The sequence below is a fragment of the Peromyscus californicus genome, unplaced genomic scaffold (assembly GCF_007827085.1).
Source record: "Peromyscus californicus insignis strain IS unplaced genomic scaffold, ASM782708v3 Scaffold_5__1_contigs__length_169319896, whole genome shotgun sequence".
Taxonomy (NCBI): domain Eukaryota; kingdom Metazoa; phylum Chordata; class Mammalia; order Rodentia; family Cricetidae; genus Peromyscus; species Peromyscus californicus.
In genome coordinates, this window is record NW_026294573.1 from 152,957,310 (window position 1) to 152,972,995 (window position 15,686).

At 39.4% G+C, this 15,686-nt stretch overlaps 1 long non-coding RNA gene across 1 annotated transcript in view; it reads right to left on the reverse strand.

Annotated features, from left to right (window-relative positions):
• LOC128097851 (uncharacterized) overlaps positions 1-15,686 on the reverse strand; it is an 81,021-nt gene that overhangs the window by 27,182 nt on the left and 38,153 nt on the right. Inside the window, exon 2 of the long non-coding RNA XR_008214009.1 lies at positions 9,897-10,921. This is a non-coding gene — a long non-coding RNA (uncharacterized LOC128097851). The remainder of the gene's footprint in view (positions 1-9,896; positions 10,922-15,686) is intronic.

The following is a 15,686-nucleotide window of genomic DNA, read 5'->3' on the forward strand; positions in this document are numbered from 1 at the left end:
GCCTTAAGCTCTCTCTTTACTTCCAGAATACAGAATGTTGAAGTTCACTCCCATGTATTCCCCGGAAGATTTTTAGTCATTCCTCTGCTGCTGCCATGTGATCTGAGAAAATGGGTCACCCCACCATTTTCCTTAGCTTTGTTCTTTTTATTTAGGTCATGTTATCCAATCAGATAGTTGTCATTGCTGATTTGTTTCAGTAGAATAAGAGTTCCACCAGCATGCTTACAACTTTATTTGGGCATTGTGTTTGGCTGAATTACAAAGTCAATGAGTTCAAAATTAAAATCTTCAACACTTCCTTCTACAATTTTCTCCATTTTAATAGCAATTTTGCGAGACAACTGGTTTTATAGTTAAACATTTGAAGTACCTGGACTTCCACTATTCCTGGTTCAATATTTAATTTGTTCTAATATTTGTTCAATTAAACCACAATGTTCTGTCTGACCTCATATCCAAAAGAGCAAGGCCAAAGGACCATGGACAAAAGTTTCTGAAACCATCACTGGAAATAAATCTTTAATGTCTTGATGTGTTTGTCAGGCATTTTGTCACAGTGATGAAAATCTAATATCCATTTTCATTCTTTTTAAAAAAGTTGGCAAGATGTTGCCCTATGGTGAACACTGAATAAATGTTGGATATGAGCTTCCATTTTGATATGGTAGATTAAGAGATATGTCCCATTTTTATGTCTTTCTTTTTATAAGATACTTATAAAAGATATGAAAAAAAAATAAATCAAAGAAAACACAGGGCTAGAGAGGTGAAATGATGGTTAAGATGTCTGGCTGATCTTCCAGATGACTGGGATTCAATTCCCAGATACACATGGCTCCTCATAATTATCCAGTGCTAGGATTCAATGCGCTCTACTGGCCTCAGAAAGCCTACTACTGTATAAGCTCTCTAAAATATATACATTTACAAAATGAATTGGAATGGAATCACCTTCTAATGGGGGAAACAATCATATGAGAAATCATTGCTACCAAATAAAACCCCCAGTACAAGGGAGTCATTTGCAAAAGGGGGTCCTATAAAGCCCTAAACACTTCATTAATACTGTTAATGCTATTGATCGCCCTCTACAACTTGATGGTAATATTATTTTGTTGAAGATACCACTTATTTATGGCATAGAACATGAAGAAACCTAGCAGATACTGAACTGGAAGATTTATTTCTACTGACTAGTATTCATAGTGCTACAAGGTTCTGGACATGACACTGGAGGAGAAAGTAATAATCAATTTTATCCAGCTATAAACTCTTCAATTTATAATAATCACCAGCTTGCAAGATTTGCCCACCGGTACAATAATGGCACAAATGTTAGGTAGACAACAAACCACTTTTCTTTTAACTTAAGGCTCACAGGTACCGGATATTGTCAATGAGACAAAAAAATATTAAATTTAAATTTAAAAAAACATGAAGAAAATGTGATACTAAAGTGCTGTACAGGGTTTTTGTACAAGTACCCCCCAAAAAAGACATGAAGTAATTATTTCAGAATGATTAGAAAAAGTACAGGAAGTCAGTGTCTAGAATGCTCAGTAACAAGACCATATTAGGGAAGAGAGTAACTAATACAATAATGCAGACAAGGGGAGGCAGAGATGTGTGACTAGAGAGCAGATGTCTACTTGATGGCTTCTATAAGCAAACATGAAGTTTCTCTATCCCTTGCCTCTCTACCCTAAGCAACACTTACATTAGTGTTGCCAGAAAGAGCCAATTTAAGAAATTATACACATAATTACAAATGTGAAACTAAAACATTTAAGACCTAAAAGATACTTTCAAAGGATTACCTAGAAGTATAAGAAGGGCAAATATCTAAGAAAAAGAATCTTGAAAAGGAAATGAAAGACATTTAAAATGAACATAAAGACATTCTGTAGTTGGTGACTTGATAGTCCAGAATAAAGCAAAGAGTGGGATAAAAGTTATAAATGAACAGTGGAAAAAACTGACTCTTCAATGAGTTGTTGAAGCAACTCAACTGGATATATAGATAGGAGAATAAAATAGATCTATTATCATGTGATATTAAAAAATCAATTTAAATATAAGACTAGAAACTGGAAAGCTACTAGAAGGAAACATAGGGAAACAATATAGCACTGATATAAACAATATTATTTTAACCTCAAAACTGAGGGTCATTGTCAACCTCTAGTAATAATATGATGTTGCCCTCTGGTATACCCTGAGGTTGACAAATCTAGTGGAGACCGGGAGAATCATGCCATTTCTGGGTCAAGATTCAAGATCTCTAAATGAAGCTGGATTTAAGTTGTAAGGATTAGTAGGGGAAAAATGACTCCGGTATTCAAGAGCTCAAAACAAGAAATTGCCAGCATACCTTCAATCTTGCCATTGTCTTATAGAGTGGAGATGAAAAATAAATGATGAAATAAGAATATCTATCAAAAAAGAGAACAAGGGAACATTTTGGAAATGATACGACTGCTCACAGCTTTTGCCAGGAAAACTGGATCCACACCAGGAAATAACACATAAAAGAAAGACATGAGGACTGTATGCTGTGAGAAGCCTCCAACTGGCTACATTTCACAAGAGTCATTCAAAATATTAGAAGGTTTACATATGTCCTCAAACTGTTGTTGCTAATTGCAAAGGCCTACCTAACCACATTGAGTGGTGTGGTATAGAAGAAGTTGACATTTTGGAGAAAATCATTCAAAAGATTGTTCATAAAATACAATTTCACAAACACAGTGGTTATGACAAAATGAGTCCTCTTTGAGTACAAGATCAAACTAGAGTAATGATTGTACACTTGCTCCTGCTCTTGTGGATTGAGCTGTAAACTGTGTGTACTGTCTATAGCCAGAAGCACTGGTCTTTTCCTGGGAACCTGTGCCATGAGGACATCCTATGTCCATATGTGGGATATAATCTCCAAATCAGAAGAGTCCTTCCATAAAAGAGTACAAAATAGACTCAGAGATCTAAATTTGACTTGTGTAGAAATTAATTCCACAGGGAAAATAAAAAGATATATACATCCTCTAATTGAGCTTCATCAAACTTCCATCTAACTGAAGAGTATGTTGCTAGGCCTTTAAAATGTAATATTGCATAAAACTCCAGAATGTTTTTGGATTTTTATTGTTTAAATTTGGGCATATTTTGATCCTATCTTGCCCTTTTCTATATGCTCCCAGATCCACCCTACTTCCCTACACACCCAACTTTGTATTTTTCTCTCTCTTTCAAAAGACAAAACAAAAAATGGAGTCTTAAATGTTGTTGATATACCCAGTGTTATGCCTTTGGAGAAGAGATTTTTTTCTCTTGCAGCAGATATAATTATAAATAGTTTCTTGGTTAAGGATGGGACTTTATACCCATTTCTCTTTCTTTATACTGGAATTTTTATGTGTGCATCATCCTTGTTGTATCTGGAATGTGAATTCTGTGACCTTCAAGAAGAAGCCTCTTGATGACGATTGAGTGATATACTGATCTATGGATATACCAATGTGCCATTAAGAGTAATTAAACACCCTAATTGTTGTGCTAGAAACCTCATCCAACTACTGAGGGATCTGGATGCAGAGATCCATGACTAGGCCCTGGGTGGATCTCTGGGAGTCCAATCAACGAGAATGAGGAGGGTTTATATGAGCGAGAATTGTTGAGACCAAGGTTGGATAAAGCACAGGGACAAATAGCCAAATGAATGGAAACACATGAACTATGAACCAATGGCTGAGGGGTCCACACTGGATCAGGCCCTCTGAATGGGTGAGACAGTTGATTGGCTTGATCTGTTTGGGAGGCATCCAGGCAGTGGGACCAGATCTTGTGCTCATTGCATGAGTTGGCTGTTTGAAACCTGGGGCCTATGCAGGATTGTTTGGCTTGGCCTGGGAGGAGGGGACTAGACCTACCTGGACTGAGTCTACCAGGTTGACCTCAGTCTGTGGGGAAGGCTTTGCCCTGGAGGAGATGGGAATGGGGGGGGGGGGGCGTTGGGGGGAAGGTGAGGGGGACGGGAGGGGGGGAGAACAAGGGAATCCGTGACCGATATGTAGAACTGAATTGTATTGCAAAATAAATTAAAATAAATTAAAAAAAAAAAAGAGTAATTTTATTGCTTTGCATACTAACTGAAATAGTAATAGTATGTTTTCTCTAAGGCCCATGATTATATTGTCTCAAGTTTTGGTGTCATTAATAGTGTCAGGTGTGGATTCCATATCATGGAGTTGGCATTAAAACCGATTTTTGAAATAGCATGTGTGCCATTAACAGTATATCCTTCAGACATGACTTTATTGTAGGTCACAGAGTTCATTGCTGGGTAATATTGGCAATTAATTTTCTTCCCCATTATCATATACAGTAGTTTTCAGCACTAAGAATGCTATTCAGTATGGGTGAGATTTCCAGTGAAGCTCCAGCTCTATCTTTCCATGTTCAATGACAGAAATTTTAAAAATTAATGGCATATTAATTGAAAATGCAGGCTAACAAAGGAGTAATAGAAACAGTAGTTAATAGAAAACTAAAAAGCAAGGAGAAGAAACCAAGGATGGTACTAAAAAATTTCCAAGAGTTTGGAAGAAAATATTTGTATGTCATACACATGATAAAGAGTAATTTCAAATACATTAGGGTCTTTCAAGTAACTCCATAGAAATAAATCAAATGACCAACTTTTTTTTGAGACAAGGTTTCATTGTGTAGCACTGGCTGTCCTGGATGATCCACTTAAAGAACATACAAAATGTCAATGGATATGAAAAAAATATTCAACACCATTAATCTTTGGGAAAATGCAAATCAGAATTGAGATATTACTTCACATTCATTGGAAGAGCCATTGTCAAACTGGGTAATGATGACAGGCACAGGTGAATATATAGAAGAGAGGGAATTCTTACATCCTGCTTATGGTAATGTAATTAGAAATACAGTGTGGAGTATCCTCAAGGAAATAAAAATAAATGACCATATGATATAGTTATCCTACTTTTGGATATTTACCCAAAAATATTTATATCAATACATTAAAGAAATAACTCACCCTATGTCTACTTCAGTATTACTCACAATATCTTATATTACTTATATTAATATACTTTTATTTCAACCTAGGTATTCATCAGTGGATGAACAAGTAAAGAAAATGTACTCAGATAGGTTATGCATGCTGGACTAGAATTAAGTATTCATCTTTGCCCTCACCACTACAATATTGTCTTCCTTTTTAGAAGTTTTAACAACAGTTTAGCTGTGGGACCAACCCACCGGGGTGCAAAGGGCTGCGCTCATTTCCTGCCAACTGTCATTTTATGCTTTGGAACCCAAATGCTTCTGTGTTATGTGAAACTGTTAGATGGAGAAACAATGATCTGTCTCAAAATGTGGTAATTCTCCAAAAGAAATGGCCACTGGATTTTTTTATATATCTGGAATTGTAACATTGACAACTAGTGAAGACATACACAAGCGATCTGATTCTCAGTTGCTGATTTAGTAATGAAAGCACAAGGTCAGAACACTTTTCCACAGTTCTTGCAAGAGTATGTTAATAGGTGGACTTACACTTCTTTCTAATGGAGAGAAAAGACCCTATGATATAAAGAAAAGCCATAACCAGATGGATAAAGCAAAGGCCCATGCTCTGGCAGTTCCAATAGGGTGGGCCAAGCCACAAGCACCAATAAGCTATTAAGCCATGATTTTGAAAAGCAGAGATGAAATTTGATCATTTTAGCCCCGCTGGAAATAGCAGACAGTGTTGTTCAATGACCCCAAATCCTGTTTTGGAGTACTGATATGAGCTATAGGGTTAAACATAGGGATAATGGGCAGTCCATCAGTCAATAAGTAAGTGAATGACCCCCCTACCATCTGGACTGCCACCACCTTCTGATTCTCATCCTCCAAGACCCACTCCACTGCCCACCCTCTCCCAACTCATCATCCTCCACATAGCCAGCCTTTCCTAACAATTTCAGCAAGCTCCATAGGCCCAGGTACAGCCCACACCAGTCAGAAGAACTGGTAAGTAACCAGCCTCCCAGCTGAGCTGCCCCAATATCCACACACCAATACCCAAGGCACATTCCTTGCACCTCCCCCTTCCAATTAAGCACCAACACCACTGCTAGGCTGTGTCCCAAACTCCACTGCTGTTGCTAAGGCCCTTAGGCAGACCCAGGTTGGCTCTCAGAAAGTATCTTTTTTACTTGTTTAGGCCAGCTTGCCCTCAAGCCTGTTAGAGGTGAATCATCCCAAAAGTATATATAAGCAACTCCCAAAATTCTACCACAGAATGCATACTGCTGATAAACACCTTCATTGATGTGACTGGATCCAAGATAAACTCAAAAAAAATAGTAGCCCTCTTATTAACAAACAATAAATGGGCTGAGAAAGACATCAGGGAAACAAAACCTTTCATAATAGTCACAAATAATTCAAATTATCTTGGGGTAACTTTTAAACAAGCAATTGAAAGACTTGTATGATAGGAACTTCAAGAAAGAAATTGGAGAAGATATTAGAAGATGGAAAGATCTCCCATGTTGATGGATCAGTAGGATTAACATAGTAAAAAACGGTCATTTTACCAAAATAATCTAGAAATTCAATGCAATCCCCATCAAAGTTCCAACATGATTCTTTACAGACCTTGATAGAACATATGGAAAAACAAAAACCTAGGATAGCTAATACAATCCTGTACTATAAAAGAACTTCTGAAAATATCACAATCAATGATTTCAAGTGCTACTGTACAGCTATAGTAATAAAAACTGTGTGATACTGGCATAAAAACAGGTCACTGAATAGAATCAAATGGAAGACCCAGATATAAATGCACTCACCAATGGACACCTGACTTTTGACAAAGAAGCCAAAATTATACAATGGAAAACAGAAAGCATCTTCAACAACTGGTGGTTGCATAACTGGATGTGAACATGGAAAGAATGCAAATAGATCCATACTTCTCACTCTGGACAAAACTCAAACCCAAGTTGGATCAAATACCTCAACATAAACACAGGTACTCTGAACTTGATATAAGAGAAATTGAGAAATAGCCTTGAATGCATTGGCACAGGAGACAACTTCTTGAATAGAACATCAGTCACACAAAAACTAAGATCAACAATTAATAAATGGGACTTCATGAAATTTAGAAGCTTCTGTAAGGCAGAGGACACTGTTAAAAAGACAAGACAGCAGCCAACAGAATGGGAAACTATTTTCACTAACCCCATATTTCACAAAGATCTCATCTCCAAAATATATAAAGAACTCCAGAAACTAGACTTCTAAAAAACAAATAATCTAATTTAAGAAAAATAGAGAACATATCTAAACAGAGAATTCTCAACAGAAAAATCTCAAATGGCTGAGATACTTAAAGAAATGTTCCCAGGTTCTGGCTATTACAATAATGCTGCTATGAATAGAGTTCAGCAAGTGTCCTTGTGGTATGCTTGTGCACTCCTTGGAACTAGATACCAAAATACCAAACAATCCAATTTACAAATGTGCTACAGAGCTAAGCAGAAAATTCTCAACAGAATAATCTCAAATGCCTGAAAGATATTCAATGGATTGTTCAACATCCTTAGTCATCAGGTAAATGAAAATGAAAAGGACTCTGAGATACCCTCTTACACTTGTCAGAATGGCTAAGATCAAAAACACTGATGACAGCTTATGTTGGAGAGGATGTGGAACAAGGGGAACATTCCTCCACTGTTGGTGGAAGTGCAAACTTGTACAGACATTTTGGAAATCAATATGGCAGTTTCTCAGAAAATTGGGAATCAATCTACCTCAAGACCCAACAATACCACTCTTAGGCATATACCCAAGGAATGCTGTGGAGCCTGCATGGGACTGGACTAGGCTCTCTGAATAAGTGAGACAGTTGTGTAACTTGATCTGCTTAAGGGGCCCCCTGGCAGTAGAATCAGGATCCATTCCTGGTGCATGAGGTGGCCTTTTGGAGCCCATTACCTATGGTGGAACACCTTGCACAGCCTTGAGGCAGGGGGAGGGGCCTGAACCTGCCTCAAATGAATGTACCAGCTTTGCTGACTCCACATGGGAATCATTACCTTTTTAGAGGAGGGAATGAAGGATAGATTGAGGGGGCAATGAGGGGACAGGAAAAGAGAAGAGAGGGGGATATGTAAATGATATACAAAATAAATAAAAAAATCTTAATAAAAAAAGAAATGTTCAACATCCTTAGCTGTCAGGGAAATACAAATCAAAAGGACTCTGAGATACTATCTTACACCTGTCAGAATGCCTCAGGTCAAAAACACAAATGACAGCTTATGCTAGAGAGAATGTGGGGCAAGAGGAACATGCCTACATGGTTTTCTGGGAGTGCAAACTTGGACAGCCACTTTGGAAATCAGTATGACAGTTTCTCAGAAAACTGGAAATCCATTTACCTCAAGACCCAGCTTTAACACTTTGGGGTATATAGCCAAAGGATGCTCAATTATATCACAAGGAGACTTGCCCAGCTGTGTTCATGGCAGCTTTATTTCTAATAGCCAGAACTTGTCGTCTCCTATTGTTGTACTTTCTTGTTAGACTTTTTTTAGACTACCAGCCTTCAAACAGTGACAGAGACTTATTATTAATTGTGAAAGCTTAGCCTTAGCTTTGGCTGTTTCCCAACCAGCTCCTATAACTTAAATTAATTTGCATCTATTAATTTATGTTCTGCCATGTAGCCCCATTACCTCTCCTCTGTACAGTATGTCTGATTTTTTTTCTGTGTCTCACTGGTGTCTGCCTGCATCCCTTCTTCCCAGATTTCTCTCTGTCACCAGAAATCTGCCTATTGTCCCCTGCCTAGCTATTGACCACTCAGCTCTTTCTTAAACCAATCACAGTGACACATCTTCACACAGTATAAACAAGTATTCTGCAACAATCTCCTGTGACCCAGTGGAGGGACTGGGACATTAGCCCAGCCATACAACCTTTGACCTACAGTCTGTCCTGCCTATTGAAATTTAGGGCTTAAGAGTGGTGCAGAGATTGTGGGAGTGGCCAACAAATGACTGGTCCAGCCTCAGACCCATCATCCCATGAGAATGATTGCTCCTCTGACACTTCCTAGGGTGCCAGGACCCAGAGGCTAGATGGCCCAGAGACCTAAGATAGAACCAAACATCACTGTAAAAAATTGTCAATGTAATGATGCTTAACAATATTCTGCTATATTCATAGATTGGTGACTACCCCAATTGTCATCAGAGAGTCTTTATCTAGTAACTTATAGAAACAGGTGCAGAGATCCACAACCAAGCATTGGGCCAAGCTCAGGGAACCCTGCTGAAGAGAGAAAAAAAAGGATTTAACAAGCCAGGGGAGTCAATGACATCACAAGGTAATCACAGAAACAGCTAACCTGGGCTCACAGAAGCTCACAGGATCTGGATTGACAACTAAGGAGCCTGCAAGGGACAGACCTAGGCCCTGTGCATATATGTTATAGTTGTGCAACTTGGTCTACTTGTGGAACTCTTCACAGAGGGAGCAGGGGCTGTCCCTAACACTTTGGCTGTCTCTTGGGAATCTATTCCTCATATTGGGTTACCTTGCCCACCCTTAATACAAGGGGAGGCGTTCAGGCCTAGCTCAACTTGATATGCCATGCTTTGTTGATACCCGTTGGAGGCCTGCCCTTTTCTAAACGGAAACAGAGGAGGAGTGGATGGGGTGGGGATCTGAGAGGATGTTGAGGGAGGAAATGAGAGGAGAGGGGAGAGGGGAAACTGTGGTCAGGATGCAAAATAAAAGAATAAATTTCATTTAAAAAACATAGAAAGAGTGGAGGAAATGGTAAGAGGTATGCATACTTGGACCATCATAGTTAAGGCATGAGGCTGTCACTGATCATTGTCTGTTGTCTGAGTTGAGAATGTGTAAGATAGTCCAGAGAATCCGCCATCACTTAAGGTAGCAAATTGGTCCTTATAAGATGTATTACTGATGCCCTGAGATGAGTCCGTGCTTTCACTTATAATTGCTCTCATTTAGGTTGGTCAATCCTGTGAACCTTTACTCTTCTGGAACCCAAGGTGACTAAATGCTGAAGGATGTGATTTTTCTCTGTTATATCAGGCTTGAGAGGTGATGAGATGTGATAAGTCATCAGATACTCTTTGAAGGGTAATCATGGAGTCAAGAAGAAGTCAGAGACAGAAATGAAATAAATGAAGGCGAAAAGCAGACTCATGGTCTGTCATTTTCTCAGCCCACATAAGGAGCCCATGTTAAGAATCAAAAGCAGTTTCTAAGCCTTTTTATAAAACCATTTAATTGGAAAAGATCTGAAAAGAAATGAATTGTTTTTATTATTTCCTCCAATTTTTCTGCTTGCCTTGTATTCTACATCTTGCTTCCTTTTTCTCCTTTCTTCTTTCCTTTCTTCTTTCCTCTTTGTGTGTTTCTCCTTTCAGGAAATCACTGCAGTTTCAGTTATCATCCATAAAGGCATGAAAAATTCAGTGACCTTTGAGAAATCTCACAATTCATAGAATTACACTAAAAACAGTTTTATTGTTAAATCTGTAAGGTCTTTCTCACAGGTAAGACAAATAATATCCGTCTTCAGCTGATTTCCTGCTTCATCCCAGAGTCAGAATCAGAGACATTAAGAAGACAGTCCTAATGCATCAAAACCCAATCTTGACCTTGCTGCATTATGCAGCAATTCACTATGAACCAATTCCAGTATGCAAAATTGTGCTTGCCCCATTTCTTGTTATTATAGTTATTTCCTAGATCACTGGGAACTCACAATGTGGTAGATGTTGCTTCTGTTGCTAATGGCTCTTCTGAATCTTCCAAAGAACAGCATTCAATTTTAGAACTCAAATGCCTGTAACAATCACAATAGGTGTGTGTTAGAAGTACATACATATCTGGACCTGTTCCCAGTAATTCTGATCAAGTGTTCTTACAATTTGCATTTTAAAAAGGCACTTTAGGTTACTTGAGTCAGGTGGGAAGAATGACTCTTGAGAAACATCACAGTGGAATAAATATACAAATACAATAGAAATGTAAAGGTAAAAATTTACAAATATCCACAGTGTGAGAGCAGGGGAATATGGATCTAGGTATTCCTGTGCTCCTGAGAAGACAGTAAATGAAAAGAGGCTCCTGTTCTCCCAGGTCACTAAGATTCCCAGACAACTCCTCCTAATCTCCAGGGACTCTGTATGTCTTTAGGAGGAAAATGCTGTGCTTCAGTTCTCCTAGTCTTTGACAATGAAATCTAAAACTGGGACTATTAAGGAGACTCAGGATAATTCAATATAATTTAACTGTGGATCTGCAACATTCTAACTCTCCACAATACTGAAGTTCCAATCAGTCATTCTGTCTTGTGGAACCTTTAATATAGGTGTGGTATCTCCCTAGCCCCTGACTGGAAGTTTTGGTTCACAAACCATTATTTTATTCAAGCAAATTTGTATTTATTCTTTGAAATTTTCTAACATATATACAATGTCTCTTGATCAAATCTTGAATGGATCTCTACAACCACCATAGCAAGTGAAGTAACAATACGTGGGAGACAAAAAGCAGTTCTCTTCAACATGACTCAGTAGAGGATATTGGTTCATACTTTGGGAGTCTGACTCCAAGTAATTTATTTTAGATACATGTAAGCACAGTACAATTTGGTGAACATTTCCTGGTGGTAGATTAATTCAGTTCCACGTGCACAACAAAGCTTAAGACATGACTACATCCAAACATTTTGTAAAGTACATGTGACATCATCTTCAACGATAGGTTCTATACATTAACTGAATAAAACAAGCTCAAGATAAGTGTCTAGGAGGAGACCCAGTATGGTCTCTGACACACAATAGCCCAAAGGTCACCAGGTTTTGAACCATGTCTTCTCCCATGATTCTGGGCAGAAAAAAAGTTATGCATTTTTTCCTTTGAAGAAACAACTGTGAATGTTTCACATTCCTGGTTCCCTTGGTTCTTATCTGTGAGCACAAGGACATATATGCCTCCTATATCATCCAACTCCATCTCTTCTCTAATCTTCCAAAGACCTAAAACATATGCCCTTCCCAACTCCATATGTTTTTTTGACTTATTTCCTCTGTTTGTTTGGGTTTTTTTCAGCTAATTATATTTGGAAAGTGTTTATCTTAATGCAGTCATTTATGGAAATAACATTCCCTAGGTTGCCAATATTCTTTTTTTTTATTTTATTTTACAATACAATTCAGTTCTACATATCAGCCACGGATTCCCTTGTTCTCCCCGCTCCCGCCCCCCTCCCCTTCCCCCAGCCCACCCCCCATTCCCACCTCCTCCAGGGCAATCTTCCCCCGAGGACTGAGATCAACCTGGTAGACTCAGTCCAGGCAGGTCTAATCCCCTCCTCCCAGGCCGAGCCAAGCGATCCTGCATAGGCCCTAGGTTTCAAACAGCCAAATCATGCAATGAGCAGTCCCACTGCCTGGATGCCTCCCAAACAGATCAAGCCAATCAACTGTCTCACCCATTCAGAGGGCCTGATCCAGTTGGGGACCCCTCAGCTATTGGTTCATGATTCATGTGTTTGCATTCGTTTGGTTATTTGTCCCTGTGCTTTATCCAACCTTGGTCTCAACAATTCTTGCTCATATAAATCCTCCTCTTTCTCACTAACTGGACTCCCGGAGCTCCACCCGGGGCCTAGCCATGGATCTCTGCATCCAGATCCCTCAGCCATTGGATGGGGTTTCTAGCATGACAATTAGGGTGTCTGGCCATCCCATCACCAGAGTAGGTCAGTTCGGGCTGTCTCTCGACCATTGCCGGCAGTCTATTGTGGGGGTATCTTTGTGGATTTCTGTGGGCCTCTCTAGCACTTTGCTTCTTCCTAGTCTCACGTGGTCTTCATTTACCATGGTCTCCTATTCCTTGTTCTCCCTCTCTGTTCTTGATCCAGCTGGGATCTCCCGCTCTCCCAAGCTCTCTTTCCCTCGACCCTCGCCCTTCATTTTCCCCACTCATGTCCAGGCTGTTCACGTAGATCTCATGCATTTCTCCGTCTTTGGGCGATCCCTGTGTCTTTCTTGGGATCCTGTTTTCCATGTAGCCTCCCTGGAGTTGTGAGTAGCAGTCCAGTCATCCTTTGTTTTACATCTAGTATCCACCTGTGAGTGAGTACATACCATGTTTGTCTTTCTGAGTCTGGTTACCTCACTCAGGATGATTTTTTCTAGATCCATCCATTTGCCTGCAAACCTCATGATGTCATTGTTTTTCTCTGCTGAGTAGTTTGGTTTTTTAAAAATCACTGAGTCCATCTAGTGCTGCCTATATATGCACAGTTTTGCCTGTCATCCACTGGGTAATAGGCAGTCTACCAATGGCTGTGTACCAAACAAACAATACTCTGATTTTCCTTTCCCTAGTAGCCAGCAACTGCCAAATACTCCTCAGAAGTCAGGACTAGCAACCCCTCCTCTTTCCTTGTCTATGATAGAAATATTTAATTACTATTAATTATTTACAATTGATATTAATGTACTATTTACATAGAGTTACTGACCATCTTCTATGTTCTGGGTACTATTTACAATAAGGGGTTATAAAAACCACAATAGTGACTGACTTTCATTTTTAATTTTCTTTTGTTCTAACAAAATTAATTATAATAAGATAAAACAAAAAATACAGAAGTTGGACAAGACAAGTCAATAGAAAAATAAAAGAGTCCAAAGAGTGGGCACAAGAATCAGAGATCCACTCATTCACAGATTCAGGAGTCCAATAAAAGTACTAAACTGAAAGCTTTAATATATATTCAGGGAGCAGACCTTTGTAGGCACTGTGATTGCTGTGAGTTCATATGTGCTTCACTCAGCTATTTTAGAGGGCCTTGTTCTCCTGATATCCCCCATTCCCTCTGTCTTCCCCTATTTTATCTTCTTTAAAAAAATTTATTTATTTTATATACCAACCATAGATTCCCATTTCATCCCTCCTCCTACTCTCCTCCAGCATCCCCCCTGAGCCACCCCCCATCCCTTCTCCTAAAGGGTAAAGGCCTCCCATGGGGAGTCAGCAAAGGCTGGTACATTCAGTTGAGGCAGTTATAAGCCCTTCCTTCCTGCATCAAGGGTGAGCAAGGCATCCAACCATAATGAACTCCAGAAAGCCAGCTCATGCACCAGGGATAGATCCTGATCCTGCTGCCAGGGGCCTCTCCAACAGACCAAGCTGCACAACTCTCTCATATGCCGAGGGCCTAGTACAGTCACATGCATGTTCCACAGTCTAAAACTCATGAGCTCCTAAGAGCACGGTTCAGTTGTCTCTGTAGATTTCCCCATCCTGACTTTGACCCCCCTTGCTCATATAATCCCTCTTAACTCTTTGACTGGACTCCCAGAGAGTGATACCATGGTTCATATCTGTCTTCAATATGTATATGTACCCTTACATAAACATGCACAGGTACACACAAATATATACAAAAGAATATTAGTAAACCTTAATAACTGGTTTAAAAAGCTGTAACTGGCCAGGCAGTGGCAGCACATGTGCTTAATCCCAGCTCTCTGGAGGAAGAGGCAGGCAGATCTCTGAGTTAAAGGCCATCCTGCTCTACAGAGCAAGTTCCAAGACAGCCAGAACAACATAGAGACAGATTTGAAAAACTGAAAAACAACGTTAACTGAAGTGGTTATTATTACATCTTGTTATACCATGTTCAGTTGATGTCACTGAAAATCCTGTTCATTCCTGAAAGGAAGTGGAGTAGTAGATCTCAGGGAGAGGGGAGGATTGGAGAGGGGGTTAGTGGTCAGGGTGTATCGTATGAGAGAAGATGAAAGAAAACTTGGCACAGACCCTCATATTAAGGCTGGAAAGGCAACCCAGTAGGAAGAAAGGGTCCCAAGAATAGGCAAAAGTGTCAGAGACACCCCCACTCCCACTGATAGGAGTCCCACAAAAATCCCACACTAAACAACTGTAACATATAAGCAGAGGAACTAGTACAGACCCATGCAGGTTATGTGATAGCCATTTATTGACAAATAATAGGGAGAAAATCAATGTTTATATTTTATTCTGAAAGACAGTTTTGGTGCCAGTGACTATGGTAGGATGTGACCAGAAATTTTATCAAACTGGTTTTTGAGACTTGCCTATGGAGTTCAGGTGGATGTGTGGAGATGGAAACAATGAAAATGACAGTGGGTATATAAAGATAGGCCTAGGCCTTTGAGCAGATTGACTGAAAACTAATACATGGTCTTCTACTACCATCCATGACAGATGACCTGCAACAGAAATTGTGTTGTCATTTCAATTATCCAGACCAAAAAAATGTGAAATAATGAGACATCATGAGCAGAAATTGCAGGGTGGTAATCTCTCTAAGAGAAAAAGTTGGGAGACAAGTAGAAAGCTTCTATGTGGGACTCATGTAGAGAGACGAACAGGAGAGCCAAGAGTTTCTGGAGTTTGGAAGGATGAAGCAAGTACTATGACTGCACCAAATGAAAGAGAATTTGGAGGGATAGTAAAATAGACAGGTTAGAAGAAAGTTTCTAGGAATTTGCTTGAGTGCTGAGTACACTAGTTCTTTGGTTACAAGAAAGGAAACATCATCCTAA